Here is a 23278-nt window from a genome sequence, read left to right as displayed (position 1 = left end):
CCATAGCAGAGGAGCGCTGCACAGCCGCCCGTGTAAGCAGTGAGCACTAAGCTCTCCCTGTCAGAAAGCAGCGGGACAGCGGGGACACGGCAAACACTCATCGCAGTGATCCTTACTTGGAAAAAGCTACCAATCCGTGCCCTGCTACATAGAAGACCAGCAGAATGGATAGGGGACATAAGCTGGTACAACTGCGGGAGGCTGCATACTGAGAGCAAAGGTCCATGGGGTTGGGGGTTTAGCTCAGCGGTGCAGCGCCTGCTTGGCAAGCACAAGGTCATGAGTTCGATTCCTGGTACTGGAAAAAAAAAAAAACAAAAAAAAAAGAAAGCAAAGGTCCTGAGTATTTCTGGACTAGGGACCCCAAAACCACCAGTATCAAGCTCTGTGTCAGAGGGCGCCAGCTCTGAAGCTGCCACCATCCACCTGGAGGCTCCCTCCAGCATCTTTAAGAATGATACCACGCTGAGTGTGGTGGTGCACACCTGTAATCCTTGTACTCTAGGAGGCTGAAGCAGGAAGATCACAAGTTCGAGGCTAGCATGGGCAACTTAGCAACTTAGTGAGACATTGTCTCAAATTTTTTAAAAAAAAATTGCAGAGGGCTGAGGATGTAGCACAGTATAAAAGCCTCAGCGCTATGGAAAAGAAAATAAGGTCAACAGCACACACTGATGTCTTGAAGACCTCCACTCTTCAGAGCTAGCTGTGTCTCCTTGCTTCAGAGTACTCAGCAGCACTTGGGCAGCCCTGGACGGCCCCATGTTCCTGTGTACCAGCTGATGTAGTCAGTGTCCTCCTACTTTGAATATGAGCCGAATCTGTAAATGTGAAGAGACAATTCTCATGATTAGGTTACACTGTACGGTAAAGGCGAAGGTATTTTAAAGGCATAATTAAGCTTCCTAAGCAGCCGACTCCAGGTTCGTCAACAATTCAGATTATCCTGTGTGTGTCCAGCTTGATTACATCAGCTCTTGAAAGAGAAGCTCCTGCTAGGGTTGAACACATGATCATCCTGTGAGCTGTCCATGAATGAGGCCACAGAGGAAGGGCCAGACCGCAGTCGCTGAGTGTGACAGTGGTCCCTCGTCATCAGCCAACAAGAAAACGGGGACTACAGCCACAAGGAACAGGCTCTGCCAACAAACAGAGACCTTGGAACGGAGCCCCACCTTCACTTAAACTGCTGAGATCATGAGCAGAAGGCCCAGCCTCCTGCCCCTTGGTAGTGCTGAGCTACTAAACATGTGTTGCTTTAAGCCACTAAATATTTTCTAATTTGCTACAAAACCATGGAACACACATTATATCAATAGCAGTGTCTAGTAGGGTGCTGTATGCACCAGGTGCAGTTGTCCTTGAGAAGAACCACTGGGTCTGAAGAGCTCCCAGTTCAAGAGCCTCAGCCCAGGAGGCAGCAAAGGTGACTGATGAGGTATATTAGTTAGCAGGGACACCCACAACTTAAAGAGGGGCAAGTATATGGCTTATGGTTTTAGAGGATTCGGTCCATGGTTTCCTGGCTTCGAGGCAGGAATATCATGGTAGAAGAGCATGGCAGAGCTAAGCTCATGGCAGCCAGGAAACAGATTAGGGAAACCATGCCAGAGAGGGAAGAGCGAGGGATCAGATATTGTACCCATGGTCATGCCTCCACAGCCCACCCAGACACACCCAGAATTGTACTCACCAATCCCCCAGGAACTCCTGGGCCAGTCAAATTGACTCAGTCAAGCTTAACCAGCACACGAGAGGAACCGTGTTCAAGGACAGGGGTGGTTCGTGCCTCCGACGGAGGGTTTGACATCCAGTGACTCACACATAGTATTGGCTACAGTTACCAAATGCTTTACAGAAAAGGGAATAAAAAGGGGAAATCCAAGCACAGAGTAAGGTCTTGATATGTTACAAAACCATGGGATGAACTGAATGGAGGGTGGGCAGGAATCACAGAAGACAACTGCCCTTGAGCTGGCAGGAACTCTAGAATAAGACAGGGTTCCAGCCCTCCATCCCAGTCTTTATTCTGTGCTCTCAAACCACAGGTTCTTCATCTCTAAAATGGGTTTAAAGCATCTCCATCTCCAGGCTGCTGTGAGAATTAAAAGAACACATCCTAGAACAAAGGCAGGTACACAAAAGACACTCGGTAAGTGTCATTAGTACTAATAATAGTAAAATATTACCACAAATATCAGTTTTCTACAGTTATATAACAATTTATCAAAAATTTATCAAAACCAATGAATTTATCAAAACAACTTATCAAATCAGTTTATCAAAAACAACCTATCAAAAATTTAGTGGTTTAAACAAAGCAACACAAAGTAATTATCCCATCTTTTCTGTGGGACAGGAGTGAACGCAGGCTGGCTGGGCCCTCCTACTTGTCATAGGGGTGATTTCCCCCAGAACCAGACCCCAAACTACTCCCATTTGGAAAGAGTAGTTTTACTGAGGCCGAGGCCTTACTTCCCTTAGAGATAGGAAACAGTCACTTGTGTTCTCAGTACCTCTTCAGGACTTGGTTACCTTCCCTTACACGTTCTTCTTCCAAGATCTGAGAAATGGGAAATGCTCAGAGAGGGGTACCCCAGCCTGGCTCTAGCACCAGGACCTTTCTAATTATCACCGCAGTAATGTTGGTGCCCACTGCATTGTTGAGCATGGAAGACACTCCACAAACATGGAGGACACCCCACAAGTGCTGCCTGCTGGTGAGCTCCTGGCCTTACCTCCCACCCCCATTAGTATGCTGTCCCTGGACCAAAAGACTGGCTAGCTCCAGAACCCCCCAAGCTGACCCCCACTTGGCAAAGCTGGAGGCCACTTCAACCCTGGGACCCTCTTGGAGCAAAAAGGCCCGATGATCCCTCTTTTGTGAGCAAGTGCACGGATCTGATTAGTGACAGGATTTGAGAGTGAAGCCAGGACTGTGAATCCTTGCCCAGCCTGCTGTCCACTCCACCCCGTTTTCTACTACAAACCAGTGGTCACAGCCATCTAGCATCCTCCTCTCTCTGGCAACCTGCTCATCCTTCAAAGTTCATTGAATTGATACTCACACTGCCAGAGTCTCCAAGGGCTGCACAGATGTGGGAGCAGAGAGAGAAATTTGTTCTCTGTCTCCCTCCTGCAGGGCCATCTCAGGATCACACAGCCTGCAGTATCACACAAAGCCCTGAGCTACGATGGTTCACTCAGGCATGGGTGCTCTGCTGCCACCCTCTTGAAACCCTTAGTATCTTTTTTGGACAAGGGGCCACACATTTTTGTTCTGGCCTGAGCCATGCAAATTATGTCTCCTGTGTGCTGTCTGCAAGAAACGGACTTTAGCACACATTTGCAAACTGGAGGGAGAACCAGAATATGTTTCTTATTGGCTAATCAAACCCCAGGCATTAATTATCATATAGTGTCACTTCAGCACTTTCCTCAACAAACAAAGTTGATGCTGTTGGCCTGCAGGCCAGTGGAATTAACAAGAAAGAAAGAGGCCTTAGTAGGCACAGTATATGAAATGTCACGATGTCACCACTGGCCTGCCACCAAAGGGGACACCTGAGCAGTCCCGCTGCCCCACCCCCCTCCACCCTGAACTCTTCTCCCCTCTCCACTCCCAGCTCCTTCTCCCCCGGATCTGAGTCCTGGCTGGTGCTCCCTGGAAGTCTCCTCCAATACATCTTGGCATCCTGGTTCCGCCCCTTGTCTCCTTGCTCATCTGCGTTTGTTAAACATTACTTGGCACAGAGTGAGCTCTTCGAACAAGAGACTTGGACTGCAGGAGATGGGCAGTCGGCCTCCGAGCAGTGCAGGAATGAGGCTGGACAGCTCTGCCTTCTCCCCGCTCCTGATCCCTGCCCTGCCCACATTGACGCCATGATACACACAGCGACACAAATATCATTAAAGCCCCCAGTTCCCCCAAACAAGGCCTGGTAACTTCCCTAGACTAGAAGGATGAACAGATGTTGAAACAAAGCCTGTTGATTTCCCCATGTTCTCTAAGCCTGTCTCCTTCCCTAGCCCTACAACCAACGCCAGGATCTGGGGGCACCATGATCTCTATGTGGCTAGTGCCCAGTGTCTTAATTGCAAGAAAGTAGCATAATTAATTGAAGGGCACAGTCCCCAGCCTGGGTCCTGCTGTCCTCAGGTCATTTAATGAGCACATATGTTGACACCACAGCATTTTCCTACAAGGAGGGAAGAGAATGGGTCTCTGGTCAAGATTTCCTCAAGTACAGGGCAATTTGTCTTTTCTGTGTAAGACATCACACTCCCATTCTGAGACTCCATCTCCGGCTTTGACAGTGGCAGTCACGTGCATGTGAATAGGACTTCCTGTTTCTCAAGATCTTCACTGATCCAACGTCCTAGCTGATCTTCCTGGTACACCGGAGATGAACACAGCAGCCATCACCTGCATTCCACAGAAGAGGGAGATTCGTCTAAATGCCGACCCCGTTGTTTCAGCGGCACACTCAGCCTCTCCTGTGTGAGAGCACATCGGGAGCCATAATCCTGGCTTCTGTTGACTTGGTTCTCTTGGGCTGCAGGTGGCTCAATGGTGGAGCCCTTGCCTAGGATGCATGTGGCCCTGGGTTCGGTCCCGGCACCATGTACACAAGGAGAAGTCTTTTTCCTTAGACTATGGAAACACTGGTGATCGTTTCCCTTTCTCCCCAGTACTAGGAGTGGGCCCGGCTCCAATGTGGCCATCAGCTCTCTGAATCAGCACGATCCTTGTGGAAGAAGTGATGGAGAGGGAAGACAGTTTGCCAAAGGGAAAGGAGATTTTCAGGCTGGAGAAAAAGCGGCTGGAGAGGGAGATGGGGCATGGAAGAGCAGAGAGAGGCGCTGATGGATAGAAAAGGGGGGAAATTATCTCAATTCTAGCACTGCTGGAAAATGGGAAAGTTATTGCTGCACAAAGACCCTCTCGAACCGCCTGCCTTCCAAAATTTCTACTGCACTCTCTGCAGTTACTTGTGTATGGCAGAAGCAGCATCTTTGTATTATATGAACAGTCTGCTTCATAATCAAATACCATCTGTCGCTACATCTGAACTTGTTTTCAACATCTGTGCGTTCTGGTCTTAACAAAGCTTTAAAAACTAATTCAAAAACTTTCACAGATCACTGACTAAATATGTACATTGACCATCTTTCCACACCGGTGTGCAGCCTTGCTTTCTATAGGTGCCTCCCCCGGCCTGGGAAGAGCGAAGACACACACACTCGGAGGCTTTATTAAGCTTAGCTCCTAATGGCCTTGGGTAGCCAAGTGCAAGAGAGGGACACTTGCTTCTGCACTGAGAGGGCCCATCATATTCTTTCTTGGTGCCAATACAGTCCCTTTCTGCCAATGAGAAACCTGTAAGTTGATCAGCCACCATACCCCAATTACTCAAAATGACACTACAGATAAAACGGCAACCAAGGGGAGAATCAACTGTATGGCTCCGACGCAGCTAAAGTGTGTTTGAACAAATGGTGAAGTAAAACCATGAGAGCCCTCGGGAGGATAAGGATGCTGTTACTTTGCACATGCTTCAGAAACGTGAAGTACATCTTTACAGAACTTTTGGCCAACCCCCTGGCAGATGTTGACCAGTTCTGCTTATGTATACATCAGTTGCAGAACACTAAAGCAGAGATTGGAAATTTTAATTTAGTCAAGGCAGTTGGGCTAAAATGATGGCTTTTGTTGAAACCATTAAATAGAGCCGCCTAATGAAGTACAGTACGCGGCTGGCAAACAGAGCCGGGTGGAAAGCTGCTGCTTCCAAGCGGGAGAGAGGGAAGGCAGCGGCCCACGGGTCTCAGGACGCGACAGCATGGTGTCCTCAGACAGACCCAGAGGGCTTGGGGTGGCTGGGAGATGCCGGGAGAAGGGTGCATGTGCACGGGTGAGTGTGTGTGTGTGTGTGTGTGTGTGTGTGTGTGTGTGTGTTAAGGAAAAGCAGGGTTTTATTTTGGAAACATCCTCTTTTAAGTTCCAGATGCACCCTGGCAAGGACTTGCAGGCCAGGAGGGAGGTGCAGCATGGTGAGCAGGTGTGCGGGCCTTGAAGGTGATTGCAGTGAGGTGGGGGCCCGAGGAGGAGGCTGTGGCTGGCAGTAAGGCTGGAAGTTCGTGGGAGGGTGGGGAGGAGCCGGGTTAATGAGTCTGGTGATTGATTCCGCTGGTCAGTGCACTTGCCCTTGGTCGGCTGCTGGACGATGGGCAGCCGTTAGGTGTCTGGGGCTCCTCTTCCTCCCAGCTCAGGGTCAGCCACGGCAAAGCAGAGATAACCCAGGATTGATGGAAACCCACTTTAGCGCCATGGGGCTGGCTGATCATTATTTAGAGGACCGGACATTGACTTCTTGTACTGTGTCAACTATGTTTAAGAGCCGCTAGACTTTGTGCATATTTTCTACTGTTTTCCTGTTTTAGTGGGAATTTTTTTTTTTACCATGTAACTACTTAATATTCTGGTAGTTATATAGGTTTTAAAAGATACAAACAATACTTATATTTTAATGAAAATTGTTATCAGTCTATTTGCAGTATATGAATAGGAAAAATTGTATTCAGTCAATGCTTAGGATCGGCCTGGTATTAGGGAAGGCAGGGGCAGATCCAGCCTTCGTTTGTCTCACAGGGAACAGGATGAAGCAGCAATCAATTTTCATTAAGCAATTGCTTACTTTGAAAACCCCCAAAGGAATTAGTTAATACTTGCTGGAAATTATTGTCTGACCTTAGGTAAATGTTGGAGTATTTTTTTAAGCTGGTTCATATGTATGCTCATGGTCCTCAGTATCAAGTACACAAAAACACATACCCAGGCAAAAACATGTCATAACTGGTGAATAATGGAGATGTGTACCTGAAAGGATGATGTCTATTTTCCGCCAGTGAGAAGCTCAGAGTCTTAACTCTTAAAGGGAACCAGGTAAAAGTCCAGGTCTAAACTCCAAAAGTTGTATGTTCTAGGAAATATTCCCCCCACTTCAGGGGTGAGAATGCTTACCTGACCCCTGGTATCATATGACATTTATTCTATACACAGATGACATTTCGTAGACACAGGAAGTTGCTGGCCCCTTGAAATCACTCTGTAAACTCAAAAGATCCTTGACCCTTTATCCTTGCAGACCACTGCTCCAAGATAGCAAAACTTTGAACATCCATATTTACTCTGTAGGTCCTTCATAATCACATAGATGTATTAATCCCACACTGCAAAATATGCAAATGTCACTTCTATTTAGTTAAGAACTATTCATGTTCTGCTGAGGTAAATATTGAAATAAGGTTCAATTTCTTTAAAACATATCCACTGATAGCTGGGGGAGATGACCCAAGAGTTCCAGGTGACATAGGTAAATCAGACTGGATTATATATTTGCTAAAATATTTACATCCAACTTCTCAAAAATGGATCCCCCGACCAAAAAAAACCATGTGACTGAGATTTTTCTGTAATGTTTTGCTCACTGCTTCTGTTAAATATCCAAATTTAACTCAAAATGAGGAGACTTTTAGGAGGAAAGGGTAAAGAAAGAAAATCACAACAGGACGCTGTATAATTTTTCTATCTACCAAAGGCAAAACAGCAGATATAGTTTTGAAAGCCAAATTATTTGGAGGGTGAGAAGGAAAACCAGGACTCAGTTGACAATGATGATCAGCCTGATGTACAATTTCCAGTTCATTTCCTTTTCTCAGGAGAGAGTGTCATAAATGCCACTGCTTTTAAGGCTGGCCAGGGTTTGCACATGCTCCTGTCGTTCCTGCTGCAAGGTGGCAATCACTTGGCAGTATGTAACACATTGGGCTGAAGCACGGTACACACACTGTCATCCAATTGCAGGGTTCTGCTGCAGCGACCAAAAATGAAATCAAAGAAGTGCTTGGGATTTTCACTTACAGCGATGGTGGTAAAGGAGGAATATTTGTATTGCTATCTCCTCACTGCTGTTTATACACCTTTTGTTCATCTCTATCTCAGGTTCAGATCATATGAGGAAACTCAATTTTAAATGCACAACAAAAGATCGAGATGGGTTTCATTTTAAGAGGCATCATCATTGTGACACAAGTGTAACTTAAATACAGTTTTTGCAAATATAATTTTTACTGGTAGAAACTAAAGACAAAACATCTTCCTTCTTCTCATGTATATGTTTCCTGGCTCTCCCCTAGATGCTGCAGAATTATCTGCACTCCTAAGCTGTTTCCCCCAAGTTTCTGTGGGTTCTCTGAGCACCCTACATTTTAGTCTGTGTTGGTAAATTGGTGGGCAGAGGCAACTTCCATGGAAATCATTCCGTGCAAAACTTCACATGAAGTCACCCATCCTGACCATTTTGATGGGCAGCCACAGCTCCTGGCTTAATAGCTGAGTTTTCTGACAACTGACTGAACAGATTTTTCAACTGAATTAAGTAAACCAAGTAACTAATCCCCCGGACTTGTGAAGTCGGAGATGTACTACTTCAGTCACACTGGGTACATATTTATTAGATGCAATATGAAGGGAGGGATCGCCAGCTCCATACAAAACAGCTCCATACAAAAATCCTTCTTGGATTAAAGGAAAGAAGCTTTTTCACTGGCTTCAAGGAATGGCCCTTGTGGTGGGAGGAGAGTTGTTCTTCAAAGGTAAGGCTGTAGCATCATCACTAAATCAATTTTTCTCATTGTAAGGATAATAATTGTAAGGATATAAAAATACTCCAGGAAAATAGACACTGGGAGATATTTGAGGAAGCCTTGCATAGACATGGCACATATTCAATGGTGATTTGTTGAACAAGGAGCCCGAGAGACAAACTGTGAAGCTCCGCAGCGAGCGCTAACACAGCGGCTCCTCCCCGAGACAAGAGGGTCATTGCCTCAGCCCGGTGGTCAGCCTCAGTTCCAGGATTTGAATACTTAGGAGAAAGGATCGAGGTCCTACTTGAACACCTGGAAGCTCTCAGCAATCTGGCCCCCTGGGGGACAGCCTCACGGGATTTGTCCAATGGCTTTCGGCTTTACTCTTCAGAAAGCGAGAGGGCAGGGGGAAAGCAGAGAACAGAGACTGAAGGAAGAAGAGGAACAGGAGGAAAAGCCGGCAGGTCCTGTACATATAGGAGCTCCCACTTACTCTCATTTCCAAGCTGGCTCCTCCCACCACCCTGCGCTGAGATGTGCTGAGCTGAAGCCATTTGAGGAGACACCGAAAGAGAACAACCTTGGCCTTGCTGACAAGACGCGTCACAGCATCTGGAGTCCTCCTCAGAGACCTGCGGCCAGCCTCACTGTGCTGAGCTTGCAAAACCTAGAGGATGAGGTCACATTTGGCCTTGCCTATAAATAGACATCGGTGACAACGAAAACCAAGAGGGAGCCTCACCCTTGACTCACGTCTATGAACAAGGGGACAGGAGGCAAATCATCATCCAGAAATCTCAAGAAGAGCAGAACAATCTGGAAGGTAGTTTTCCTGCCCCCTCCACTCAAGTTCCTCTTGACCCCCCCCCCCCGGATTTCACAATCAAGATGAGAGAAGATTCCTAGGACTTCCCTTTTGCCCCAGGTGCTCTAAGAAAAGTTATTCAGCCCTGACTTACCATGGAAGGGACGCTGACATACCTCCAGGGTGACTATATCACAGGAGCAACTTTGGAGGATGCATTATTATTGTTCACAGGGAGAGCTAACATCGCAATCTGCATGCCCCAGCTGTCCCCAGGGCTCCTTGTGGTACAGACAGCTCACTATCTTCCAATGGCACGGCCTTAGTTAACCACTTAGCAGGTGCCAACAAGAGCAAAGGAACTTCCCTCGCTTCCAACCCAGCAGCTAAGAACCAGGGTCCAGCTCTAGGCAGGCAGCACCTGTTCACAGCACCCAGGGGAAATGTTTGTCTTCCAAGAAAATCCCAAGGAGAAAGTCCAGGGAGAGCCCAGGGTGTAGGGAGCGGCAGGATGGGCTGCCTGAGAACCAACTCTCCACTTCCCCCAAAGTGGTGTGTGCAGCTCTCCATGCCCCTGAGTTCTCCCACACCTAAGCAGCATTGTCAACCTGCATGGGCAAGAACACAGGGGCCCAAGCCCCGCGTTCTAACATGAATATCAGCATCCGAGGGAAGTCTGTTCTATCAGAATGCAAGGATAACTCTCAGAAACCGCCATCTGGATGAGGGAAACGCGTCACTGTTCAGACTCTGTGCAGCATCAGTGTTTTCCTTTGCACCCGCTTGGCACCCTGCGCCCTCTCCCTGCTGCCTCGCCCCCTCTTCCCCTCCTCTCCTCCTCCCTCCCTCGGCATGGCTCCGTCATCCGAGAAGCCTTGTCTTCACTCTGTCTGTATTTAATTTTTCATATCATTCTCAGGACAGATCCCATATTTGTTGTGATTTATTCAATACCCATCTCTCCTCTGACTTGGGAGGAGGCTATCGCCTTCCCCCCATGCGCTGGCAGAATCTGCCAAGCCTGCAGTTTGTGCTTTTCCTCATAATCCATGTGGTTAAACAGCCGGGGTGGGGGGAGCTGCCTCAAGATGACGCAGGTCCCCAACGTTGCCTCCCACCATCTGCCCACTCAAACTAACTCCAAGGAGGACACTGGGCAGGCACAGGCCAGGACCACAAGACTCAAACTCCTTGACGATGGAAAACCCTTTTATCTTTTTTGTTTACTCCTTAGGAATGAAGGTATTTGGAATTGCCCCAATACATAACTGTATTGAGAGATTGCTCTAACATGCTGGGATATTTAAGAAGTGGAGGACAAAACTCTGCCATCATATTCCATCCTGATGTGCCATTTAGCGGTATATACTGCTTCATCTTCACCATGGCAGTGTGAGAAGACGAAGAGATGGACAGAGAGGAGGAGGAAGGAAAAAGAATTAAGACATGTTATGTGCATTGCCAACTCCCCGCAGTAAGTGGAATCATTATATACTTCAGATGTGTACTAATAAAAATGTTTTTAAGTGGCAGAATGTTCATCTTTAAGACAGAGATAGAAGGATGAAAAAAGAAGAAATATTCAAACTACTGATACAGGTCAGTCGTCTTCTAAGGTCTGTTTCTGAAAGAGATCTCAAAAAGAGCAAAGGAGTGATAAAATCATCCTCTGGATGTCAGCAAATATTTATGAGCATCAGCCATGTGCAGAGTCCTGCTGGGAACCCTAGAAGAATAAGCCACAATCCCCTCCTTCTGAAAGACACAGATGCTGCCTGTTAAAAGCAAGAAACACAAACAAGCATCCAAGACAAGTTTGCATTTTGGCTTTTTGTCTGGGAATTGAACCCAGGGCCTTCACATTGAGCAACATTCCCAGGCACGCATTTATCTTTTATTTTGAAACAGAGTCTTGCTAATTTGCTAAATTGCCCAGGCTGGGCTCACACTTGCAAGCTTCCTGCCTCTACCTCCAAGAATGTTGGGATTACAGCATGGCCACCACACTGGACTCAGGCAAGCCTTGATTGTTGTAGACATTACCTTCCACCTTGTTCACCGCTATACCAGCAGAAAGTGTGTTCCCAGTGAAGACGACAGATGGATGGCCACTTGGCATGGGCAATCTCACCAGGCAGGTCTAGAACTTTCTCTGAGCTTGTGGGAAAAAGACCAGGGGAACACTCGGGAATTCACCCACCGATGTTGCCTTTCTTTCGGGGCCTTGCCCCCTTAGTCAGCAAATGGCTAACATCACCAGAGCCCCACATCCACAGAACAATACTTGTTGGTCAAGACTGCACCATGGTGTGGGAACTCCAGAGTTCTGTGTACTCCTCTAACACATTCGCTTGCAAGGGTTTTAAGCTTTTGACCTGGATGAATCCCCAGCCCCCTCTGACTCATCAGTTTCAGTCGTTTGGGGCAGCGCCTCAGTGTTTCAGGGTTTCCTTCTGTCCTCACTGCTTGGAGTCTGTCCACTTCAGCTCTGCACAGGCTGTGATAAGTCACAGGAAATACACAAAAATCAACCCTGCCTCTGACCATGTGGCCTGAGGAAACTCTCCTCATCCCTCCATGCCCCCATTTCCTCTTTCCTGCCGACACTGTGAGATTTTGTGACACTCCAATAGGCTAAAATTATATGAACATGTATCCAAACTGTTTAACAAGTGTCAGGTGGGACTCTTATCTGGGCTGCCCTAGGATTTTTTCTGGGACATTGAGAACACCCTTCGACATTCGTGGATTTTTGTGTGGCCCATCTATCGAGGCAGAAATTTGCTTTGAGATCTTGAGCAAAAGATATTGTCATACTACAAATTACCATGATCTAATTAGGCCTCCCTCCATAAACCTGTCACTGGAAAGCCATTCAGGCCTGTGCAGCCCAGCCCTTGATTTAAACTGCTGCAGGAGTCTAGCCGAAGATATGTCCAGGACAGAATCCAACACAATATTCTGGTCTCCTCCCCCTGCTCCCCTGAGGATGGGCTGCTCACCAATTTTGGCCACAATATCAGTTATGTAGAAGAGAGATTCATTATAGTTTGGGCATAGATCTTCACCAGTGCCCATGCAACCTCATGACAACATTATTTAGCATTCAGATTGGACGTGAGCCCTTATTGGGAAAAGAGTATTGCTGAAGATTAGCGTTCTTGGGCCCTTGGAGCACAGAAAGGCAGCTAAGAAAGACGCATATATTCTCTACGAATTGACAGGTGTATCCGGCATCCCCTAAGTATGATGAATACTTTGCAGTGACATATAACACAGAACTATCTTCTTTTTTTTTTTTGGATACTGGTTCTGGCCAAATCAAATAATACCCATTCCTGATTGTTCTGGTTTAAGAAGATTTAAAAAAAAAGATTTTGAAAATCCAGAGCAGTGGGTAATCCAAAACCCATTTATACAGGGCCTTAGAAGGTGTGTTCACATTTCCCACAGCAATGCAAGTCTCTGGGGTTCTGGGAATCTGTACTTCACCATGTAGCAGCATCACTGTGTCCTCTCCTAGGAAAACCTGGGAAGCAAAAACACTTCCCCACCTTTCCTTTTCCCACTCCTGCCATTTTGGCATTCCTGGTCTTGCACACCATCCCCAAACACATGCCCCATACCCCCACCTGCCTGTCTTCCTGCACCCCGTTCCAGACTGTTTGGGTTTCAAAGAAAAGCTCTGTGTGCACAGCAAACAGAAAGCAGTGGACCATCAACACAGTGTCACGAAGCAGTGCACAGCCTTGCCGTCTCTGGGGGAGCTGGTTCAGGGCTGGGAGACCCGACTCAACACCCACACACTTGCAGAGAGGCGCCTTCTGCGACACTCTCTCATGAGCGGGAGCAGGGAAGGGAGTTGAGCACTCCTGGGACAAGCGACGGGCATGAGAGACCAGGAAGGAGCTGCAGTATGAACATCCCAAAGATGCTCACAGAACTGCATCAGGGACTGAGAGCCAGATCAGCCCTTGACACAGTTGCAAAGGAGCGGGAGGGACAGGAGGGGCACCAGAGGCCCTGGAGATGTGTGCGGGCCTTAGTGGGGTCCGCTTTCACCCTGTCCGTGGTTCCCTAGGCAGCCTTGGTTCCAGCCAGCTGAGATTCCAGTTAAGTGTCTCATGCTGAGAGTCAAGGTGATTAGGGAGGAGGAGGACAGGGAGAAATGAACAGAAGATCAGAGGACGAAGGCAGCCGAGGCATGAACCAAGAAAGGGCCACTTCAGTGTCCCTTTCCCCTGGGCCCAGATTAATAAGGGAGGCGCCACGTCCACACACATCAAGGACAGCGAGGCCCAAGCTTTTCAAGCCGGATCTCACAGGAAGGAAAAGTCTGAGGAAACCCAAGCAGCGGCTGAAGCAGTGTAAAGGAAAGGGGTCACATTAATGTTTTCAAAATAAAATTAAAAAAAAAAAATCCCAAGAGAAGAACAGTGAATGTGCCGGCCCCAGAGGTCAAACAGCACAGTCAAGTGTTTTTTTATTGCTATCAAAAAGATGCCGGGAAAGGAAGAGGAAGAAGGAAAAATGCTTTCAAGTCGTGAGTCCCTTTCTTCTTCCCTGAAAAAAGAAGCATTGGAGAGACGGAGCTGAGGATTATTGTCGTCTATTTTGGGAGACGACGCTGGTGTCAGGGGACTCCAAGCAGCTGGGTGTGAGGGTAGATTCGGGGTGTCTGAGCAGGGGACTAGGCTGGCCTGGCAGGGCCGTGAACCGGGGGCCTGATGCCTCACACCCCGGCCACAGACCAGGACAGAGCCAAGCCATCAGGTTTTGCCTGTTCCATTCAGTTCTCTCCAATCTCAATGGGAAAATTTAAAAAAAAACACCCTTCCCGAAGAATATTCTGGACTCAATGCCAACCTGAGACAGCTGCTGATGTTGAACAACAACATCAAGGACCTACTGTCCCTTCCTGCCTCACTCCTCCTCCTCCACCACAGAAAGAACTGTGAAAAGACCAGGAGTTGGTGGGCGGCCAACAAGAGCTAAAGAACTTGCAGCTGGTAAACCACCTGTGCCTTGTCAAATTCCAGCCCAAACAGTCCCTTCCCCAGAGTCTCTGGGTTAAGGAGAAGGAGAGAAAATCTGACAATAAGATGAGAATCAAGGCGCTGAAAGCGAATGCAGCCACTTCCGGTCCTGCGCTGAGCCAGTTGGGGAAGAAGAGCCCAGAAATTGTGCCAGGAGATTTCAAAGATCTGGCCCTGTGTTCATGAGCAAGAAAGAGAACCAGAACAGTAAACAGCCAAGCCAAGCAGCCCCGGCTCTGAATTCAGTTTTCCTGATGGGCAGCGCTTCGTCACCTCACCACTGCTGATGACAGGATCGATGTGGCAAATGTAAGGAGGCTGGTATGAGTTCAAGTGCCCATGGGAACATTCCAAAAAGGGCCTTTGGCCCATTCCAGTTTCAAAACTCAGTGCTGCTCAGTAAGTAGCTCAGTGTGCCCTGTCTACAGTGAAAAGTTTATTCAGGAGCCCAGAGGCTCAGTGTCCAGGCTTCTCGTAGAGGTCCACCAGCAGCCGCAACAGAGCAGACAGTAGAAGACCAGAGGGGAACAGCACATCTTTGGATGACGTGCGTTCTCAGAGCTGATCTCTAAGGCGCTCCTCTTCCAAGCCTTTTCTTTTCTTTCTTCTCCTCAGTGGAAATGAAACTGCCCTGGGTCTAGCTGTTACTCTTCCAGTTGCAGTATCTAAAAATAATCACCCATTCATCTGAAGCCCTTAAAGATGCTGCTGGTAACGTTAGAAAGTTCTCCTCGTGTTGTGAGAGTGCTGAAACACTGGTGCTACCTTCGGTCAGGTGATATTGGCATGAAACAGAGCTGGACCTTTGCTGACGTCACCAGCAGAAAGCTGTATCTCAGCTGATAGTCATCAAAGAACAGGGAGTCATTCCCTGTGTTAAAACTTGTTTGCAAAATACTTATTTATTTAAATGATGGCTGTCACAAGTGCAAGGTCGTGAGTTCGGTTCCCGGTACCGGAGAAAAATAAAAATAAATAAATAAATAATGGCTGTCACCCCTGTGAGGCTTTCTTCAAAGCCTTCAAGAGAATACCATGATCAGGATGGTGAGAATGGTCCTATCCACTGTAAAGATCTCAGTAACATCCCGTCATTTGTCATAGGAACAAGGGGTGCAACTGGTGATCATGGGCAAGAGAGGATTTGCTTTTCCAGCACGAAAGTCTCCAGTTTAATCACAAAGTACATCTTCATCATAACAAGTTCTAATACTAAGTGTTCTTTAAAAGCGCCCCTGCTCACCAAGACCTCTGTGGTACTCCCACACAAAACTGATAGCTTTGATCTAATTATGAGGAAACACCAAACAAACCCTCATGAAAGGCTGGTCTAGAAAATAATTCTTTTCTGTTCAAAAATTGTAGAGATTAAGAAAGACACAGAAAGTCAGAGGGTTATTCCAGATTGAAGGGCACTAAAAAGCTGTGATGACTGAGTGAAATGAAAAATCTTGGATCCCCTGCTGGACCAGGAAAAACAATAACTGTAAAGGAATTATTCAGAAATATGAGAAAATTAGAGTATGGGTTCTATACTAATACAGTATTAATTTTTCGTTTCCTGATTTAAATATTCTACTATGATTGTGTGAGAAAATGTCTTTGTTCTTAGAAAGTAAACCACTGAGTTACTACAAAACACAGTTATCTCCAACTTATTCTCATGGTTCTAAAAGAAAAGATGCACACAGATGAACACATGTATATATAGAGAAAGACAAAGCAAATAGAATAAAATAGAAAAAAAATAGTGAATCTGGGTAAATGGATGCACAGGAGGTCCTGGTACTTTTCTTGCAACTGTAAGTTTGAAAGAATATTTTAAAAACAAACCCTCTTCAGTTCTCTGCTCAGAAAAACTACTTACACATCTGCAGACCTGTGTGCCCTGCGTGTGGGAGATCACTTCTAGCATGGTTCCGCACGCCCCAGCCTTTGGTATTCCTGCCTTGAAAGATCTCCCCTCCTTTGTGAAATGAACCTAGGGACTTGTTTCTAACAAGAACACTCCACAAACAATGGATATCACTTTGGAGATTAGTTCATAAAACACTATGACTGGCCAGGCATGGTGACTTACAGCTGTGGTGGGAGGATAACCAGTTCAAGCCCAGCTTAGGCAGTTTAGCAAAATTCTGTCTCAAAAAATGAAAGAGGGTTGGGGCTGTATGTCAGTGAGAAGGCACTGGGTTCAACGTCCAGCACCGTACACAAAGAAGCCTATGATTTCAATGTAGTCCCTACTTTCTTTGTGTCTCTGCTCCTGTTTATGCTGCCAGAAGTTGGCTGTCATGCCGTAAGCTGCTTTGTGTCACTATCACAAATACTTATGGTCGGGAGCTTATAACAGAGAAAGTTTACTTTGGTTCACAGTTTGGGAGTGTCCAGGGCAGGACAGACTGGTCCCATTGCACTTGGGCCTGTGGTAGGATGTTACAGCACCAGCACCTGCCAAAATTGCTTACTTCAGGGGCTGGGATGCAAAAGAGAAAGGAAGGGGCTGGGGCCCCACAATTCTGGGTGCTGGAAGACCTCACGCTAGGCTCCACAACCTCCCAGGAAAGCCAAGCTCCGCATCCAGCCTTTAACACACATGCATTTGGGATGCCCCAGATCCAAACTCTAGCCCCAAGGAATGAGAGACCCTGCACCGAGCAGCCACTGTGCTGAAGCCTGGGTGCAGCCGTGGACAAGACTTCAAATCCTGCCAGCAGCCCAAGCGAGTCTGGAGGCTGATGCTTCCCTGCGGCTGAGATGACTAAGACTTTGGCCAGCACCTTGAGTACACCCTTGTGAGAGACCCTGGCCCAGAGGACCCAGATAGATGACACCGAGAATCCTTACCCTCCGAAACTCCCAGATCATTGATATCTGGTCTTCCGTTTGTTCATTTTATTGTGCTGGGAAGCGCTCACCACTGAGCATGACCAACTTTCTTTGCTTCTTTTGTATTTTTCTTTCTCTTCTTGTGGAGAAGAAGTGAGCACTGTCATAAGCAGGCTGCCATGTCCTCACAAAGGACACTGCCTTGTTATTTTTAACATCTAGGACTGCTCACATTGTGCATACTGTGCCCTGCAAAGGAATCCCTGTGGGAGGAGAATAATGGGAGCTCAATCCAGCCTGTGCTCCCCTCTCCAAGTTGTGCTTCCTGGCATGTGTTTTGTTCACCTAGACTCAAGGATATCGTTATTTAATTTACACAAATGTAGCCTCCAGGCTAATGATAGTCTTGTTGACAGTTATATAATATTCCATGGTGTGGATGTCTTATAATTTATTTAACCAATCTTGTCTTGTTAGCCAATGATATTTCTTTCCGTGTTGTCATTGTAAACAACCCTATAATGAGCAGCATCGTTGTATATAGATCTTCATATTCCTATACAAACATTTCTGTAGGGAGGAGTCTAACATGAGATGAACCGTACACTGTGTTCATCTTTAAAATTCATGGATTCTGACCTGACTAAAAGCTCTTACCCCTTTACACTCCTAACATGTATAAAGAAGTTGCTTGTTTCCTTATCCCCTCACCAACAGGGGATAAAATCAATCTTTTAAATATTTGCCAATCTGATAAGTAAAAAATTTTATCTCACAGCTTTATAGATTATTGGTAGCAAACAAAATATTTTTACCTTGCTGCTCTCTGAGTAAAGACAATTTTCTTAATAATACTGAGTTAGTCTTTTCCTTAGATATGCAGTCAAGTTTGAATAAATCTGGGAGATCAAAGAATCTGCTTCTGCTCAACCAGTGTGCACTCACTCAGTCCTATCTCTTGTGTGAAATGTGAGCAGGTGAGAAATACAATGCCAGGCGCATATAGTTACATGCAAAGTTTCAGCAAAGGTCTTCCAGCATTTGACTTTGTAATTACAAGTCTCAGTAAAAATTTTTATGAATCTTTTCCAGATTTGCTTGTTTACCCACCACCACTTTCTTTACAAATAAGATCACTTTCATTCAACTATTTTGATGTAAGTTGCATAAGCAGAACCAAATGCTAGTGAGATTACCAAGGCTTAGGGTCTATTGCATGGTAACTTTTGCTCTTTTACTAGACACATGTGTTAGTCCAAATCCCCTGCAAAGTGGACCCCAAGCTGAGATTACAGTACAAGAATTTTGTTAAAGGAAAGGCCTGTGATAGAAAGCAGTGAAGAAATCAGGAAAGAGTGGAAGAGTTGCCAGACAGTGACGTAAGCCTGGCCCCCCACCCAGGGAAGGAGACGAGGGTAGGGTGAGTGGGAGCCTTCTAGATTGCCATGAAAACTAAGGAAGGTTCAGCAAGATCTTTAATGCTACCTCAGACATACAGAAGGAAACTAATATCTCTTGAGGAAATGGAGTTTATCCAATGTGGAGATCCAGAATAATGATTGTGCTGCTATTTGTCCTCACACAAAAGAACTCTTTATAATGAAGGACTTCCAAAATGACATATGAAAAGTTGTACATCAAATAATCTTAATAAGCATTCTGTAAAAAAAGAAACATAGAAATATATATAGAAATATAGAAAATTTAGATGGATACTTGGATCTTCTAATTTATGTATGTTGGTCAGCTTCTCCACAAGCCTACCTAAATGTTTATGTACTTTATACTTATTAAAGTATAGATTTGGGGGGAAAAAGACCTTGGGGAATCCTCAAAGTGACCCATCCAAGGAGTCAGGTAGCTTCTAGCATCCAAGCTCCCTTACTACTTCTGGACACTTGGTCATGGCTGGGAAGATGGGTCTTTGTGGGAGTATGGGGATGGATTTCAGAGCAGCTGGGTCCTTTACTCAAGTACACTCACTCCCTGGGCTCAGAGGCCCACCAAGCTCATGGTGAAGGCCACCACATTATCAGTGAGCTACCCTGAAGACAGAGCCTGGGCAGAACTAAAAAAAGCAACTAGAGGAAGTGTACTTCATTTTTAGTTTCTTTCTTCTCTAACTCCCTGCAATTGCTTACCTTACATCCAGACAGGGAGATGGGATTTCTGTCAGGCTAATGATTGAATAACTTTCCTGAGTCTCATGAGTGGAAAATGAAGACCTACAAAATAGAGAAGTGGCTGGAATTCTGCAAAGAAGTAAACAAGAAATGAAAAGGAATCAAGGCATGAAGAAAAAAAAAAGGAGAAGTCAGCAAGGAAAGAACAACTTAGAGCAACTGGGAAATCTTCAGAGGCAGGTGGCCAAGGAGACATTCTCATTGAAAGCCTGGCTGATGGAAAAGAAGAATAGCTAGTCTTTAGAACAAGTCTGATTTCCCTGCAGAGTGTCACCCTCCAGGTATGCAACTTTCTAATTTTCTATCTTATTTTTAAGTGCAAGATGGGTTTTTTTTAAGGGGAAGGTTTAAATACCAGTGCTTTTCTAAATGTTTGTCTCTCTACTTCTGTTCCCAGAAATACCATGTTATGTTGAATTCTAAGGAACAATTCAAATATTTTGACTGATTTCAAGATTATTTGTATCAAATATTCTTTTAGTGGTTCATAAGAACTTGGACATATCTCATGTTTTGCAAATATTGTCACAATTATTCCATCTGTGTATGGACATATTGGTGCTTGTCAAATCTTTGCCTTAACTTTCAGACTGTACATTTTAGGAATACCCTCAAGGATATAAATATTTTCTATAATCGCTGATTTCTCACCATGGGATCATAGTTTGATTGTGATCGTGATGTTTAAATCCCGCAAATCAGAATACAATATTTTACTCACATGCTAACACAAATCAAATAGACTTCATGTGATCTATTTCTTCACCTGACATGTCTTTTCTGCATTTATTTGATATCATTGATCAGTCATTTATCAGAGGGCCCTTCTTCTTGGGTTCCAATGGTGTTAACTTCTAGAGTCTCCTCCTAGCTCTTTGCTTCTTATTCACCTCAATTTTTTTTTTTTTTTGCTTTTTATCATCTCTTAATTTTGGATATCACACATCAGTCTTTGTAAAGCCCTCCATTTCAAAGCTTCCATTATCACCTTTAACCTAATGTTCCTGTTTATATCCTCAAATCTTACTTAGCTTCTGGCCCTCCAACTTCCCCTAGAGTATCTAAAATACTCTGCCGTCATTGCTAATTCCGCTACTCCAATCCATTCTCGTATTGGCACTTACACGTTTCCTTCCATTCACCAACAGCACTGCACTGTCTTTCATTCACTCAAAGGAAATTCTGGTATCTGAGTTCTTCTTTTCTCTTCTTTACACTTCTTTCCACATGTGACAGCTTTGCCAAATTTTATTTACCTCTTCTTTGTGAAACAATATATCCACTGCAGCTTAACATCAAATTTTCCAGCTTACTCTGATTTCCTAGTCCTTCAGGACTTAAGTAAAAATTGACTTGATTTCTTTTTCGCCACTTAGGAGGAAACCTGGGCTGTCTTGGTTTTTCCAGAATCATAAATTTCAGGTCATCATTCTGGTCTGTATTTCCTGCATCTAATGATTTTTCAGCCATCTTCATAGTTTACCTTATGCAGTCATTCACAGCTTCAGTAGTTCCATTAACCAGTATGGAATATCCTTTGCTTCTTTTCATCAGCTTTGGCTTAACCGCCACTTTTTCTGAAAATAGGATCACTACTCTTTTTGGTTTGGGGGTTCCCTATGCATAGAATTTAGTTTTCTATGTTTTGATTTTTAGCCTATGAATTTCTTTTCGTGTTAAGTGTGTTTCTCAGATTTCATTCATATTTTGTACTTTGTGTGCACCCCCAAATGCAAAGTGGCTATTTCCCTTCCCCTCTTTAACATGACTACTCTTTATTCAACAAATTTCTACAAAGCAGACTTTATTAAAGATTGCTTCCATGATGGCCAGGGGCTCATGTGATTTCCCTCAGGGAAGATAGCAAAACTAAATACTCAATTTCATCTTCAAGAGTTAGGTGCTTATTCATGTCACCAGGGACTAGTTGCTAACTGTTCCCTCATATTGCTGAGCACTTTCTCTCCCTTGTCAGCTCCTATCAGGTACGATAGAAAAACACAGTGTAAGTTAAAAGTAAGTTATTACGGTAAAAGACACATTGCCATTAATCATCCTCAAATCAGTCACCTTTTGCTTTCAACACACTTATCCCATTGTTCTTGCCATTTTCTGAAGCAGCTCTGCAAGTCCTCTTTCCTGAGTGTCTTTAGTTTGTCTGTAGCAGCAACTTCGATGTACTGAACTGATTCAAAACTTTTACCTGTCATGGTCATTTTGGCTTTAGGAAAGATCCAGAAGTCACACAGTGCCAGATATGGTGAATAAGGTGGATAATGATGCACTGTAATGTTTTTATGAGCCTGCCTTTCCATTGGATGGTACTCAGCAGCAACATTCACCGTATTTTTGGTCACACCTCATAAAGACACATGTGAGACTGGGTATTTCTAACAACAAAGACCTCATTGGCTTCTAAGGCTTCCCAGTCCAATGCTGTGTCACCCTCCTCAAAATGTCTTCCCTTGTTGCATGTAAAGATCTGGCTCTAAGCATCTGCACGGTTGGTCCCAGTTCTAGCCCTTGGGGTCATCCAAAATAAGCCTAACCACTCTTGTGCCAGAGAAGAGCTGTACGTAAAAATAAAAGCATTATCATATACACACAAACACACCTATCACAAACACACATGCACACACACACACACACACACACTCTCTCTCTCTGAATCTTCCCAGATTAAAAATGTCTTTTGTCTTCCACAACACGTCATTGGACTTGGTCATGAGGCCTTTCTTTATCCCACACATCTTTGAAATATTCTATTATTTGTTTATTCCTTTTAAAATGTAGCATCTAGACAACATACTCCATGTGTCTTCTACATGACATGCCATAAACAGGAAAGCCACCCCCTTAATTTCAAACATGAGATACTGCTAATACCTCTTTAAAACACATTATTTTTGTGGTCATTCATAATTTTTCTTATATATTGAGCTTTATTTTAGTTAGAATCTCTAACTCTGTTTCACATAGGCAATGGCTAAGCCCCTTGTGATTGCTGTGTAATGACAGCCTGATAAATGTTCACTGTCATTAACAGAAGTTATCCCTTTTTAACAATAAACTTGATAAGACTGTATAAACCATTGGTTTAAAACTTAAAAAGTCAAAAAATAGGATTATGGTTGAACATAAAGTCCGTGGTACACCTCCACAAGCCCCTCTGCTGAGTTATGTCGGTTCTGTGCTTGAGCCACTTTGGACATGGACATGTGTCCAGTTCCTGATCTGCCCTGTTGTCTTTAGGAAACCAAATTTCCCTCTTTCCCTCAGCTCTGGATATGATGAGAGCCCATAAAACACAAGTATTGCTCTGCTTCTCTCTGCTTCTGCAGATCCTCCAAATCCATCAGAACTGCTCCCAACTTCCTTCCCTTCACCCCTACCTTGCTCTCTGAAAAGTCCCTGATAGTGCCTCACATTTACAAGTGTATATGATCCTTCAGTTACTTATGTCCTCTACCAGGTATTACTGCAAATTCCACTGAGTAAAATTGCTTTTGCTGAGCACAGTTACAAACACTTCTGGGTATAACACCAGCTGCCTCTGCCAACTCTGGCCAACTAGAATCTTCATTTGCCAGAGCGGGCTATAGTTTCATATAGATTTGGTGAGAAAGATTTATTATCTTTCTGAGCTACAGTCTATTGTGTAGACTCCATGTTTCAGCACTGGAAGGAACTGACCATGAACTAAATTTCCTGAAATGGTGAGCCAAGTTAAACCTTTCCTCCTTTAAATTATGTGTGTCTAGTATTGTGCCTCAGAA

This window comes from Chinchilla lanigera, unplaced genomic scaffold, assembly GCF_000276665.1.
Source record: "Chinchilla lanigera isolate Chin_1 unplaced genomic scaffold, ChiLan1.0 scaffold00005, whole genome shotgun sequence".
Lineage (NCBI taxonomy): Eukaryota > Metazoa > Chordata > Mammalia > Rodentia > Chinchillidae > Chinchilla > Chinchilla lanigera.
This window is presented reverse-complemented; position numbering follows the sequence as displayed.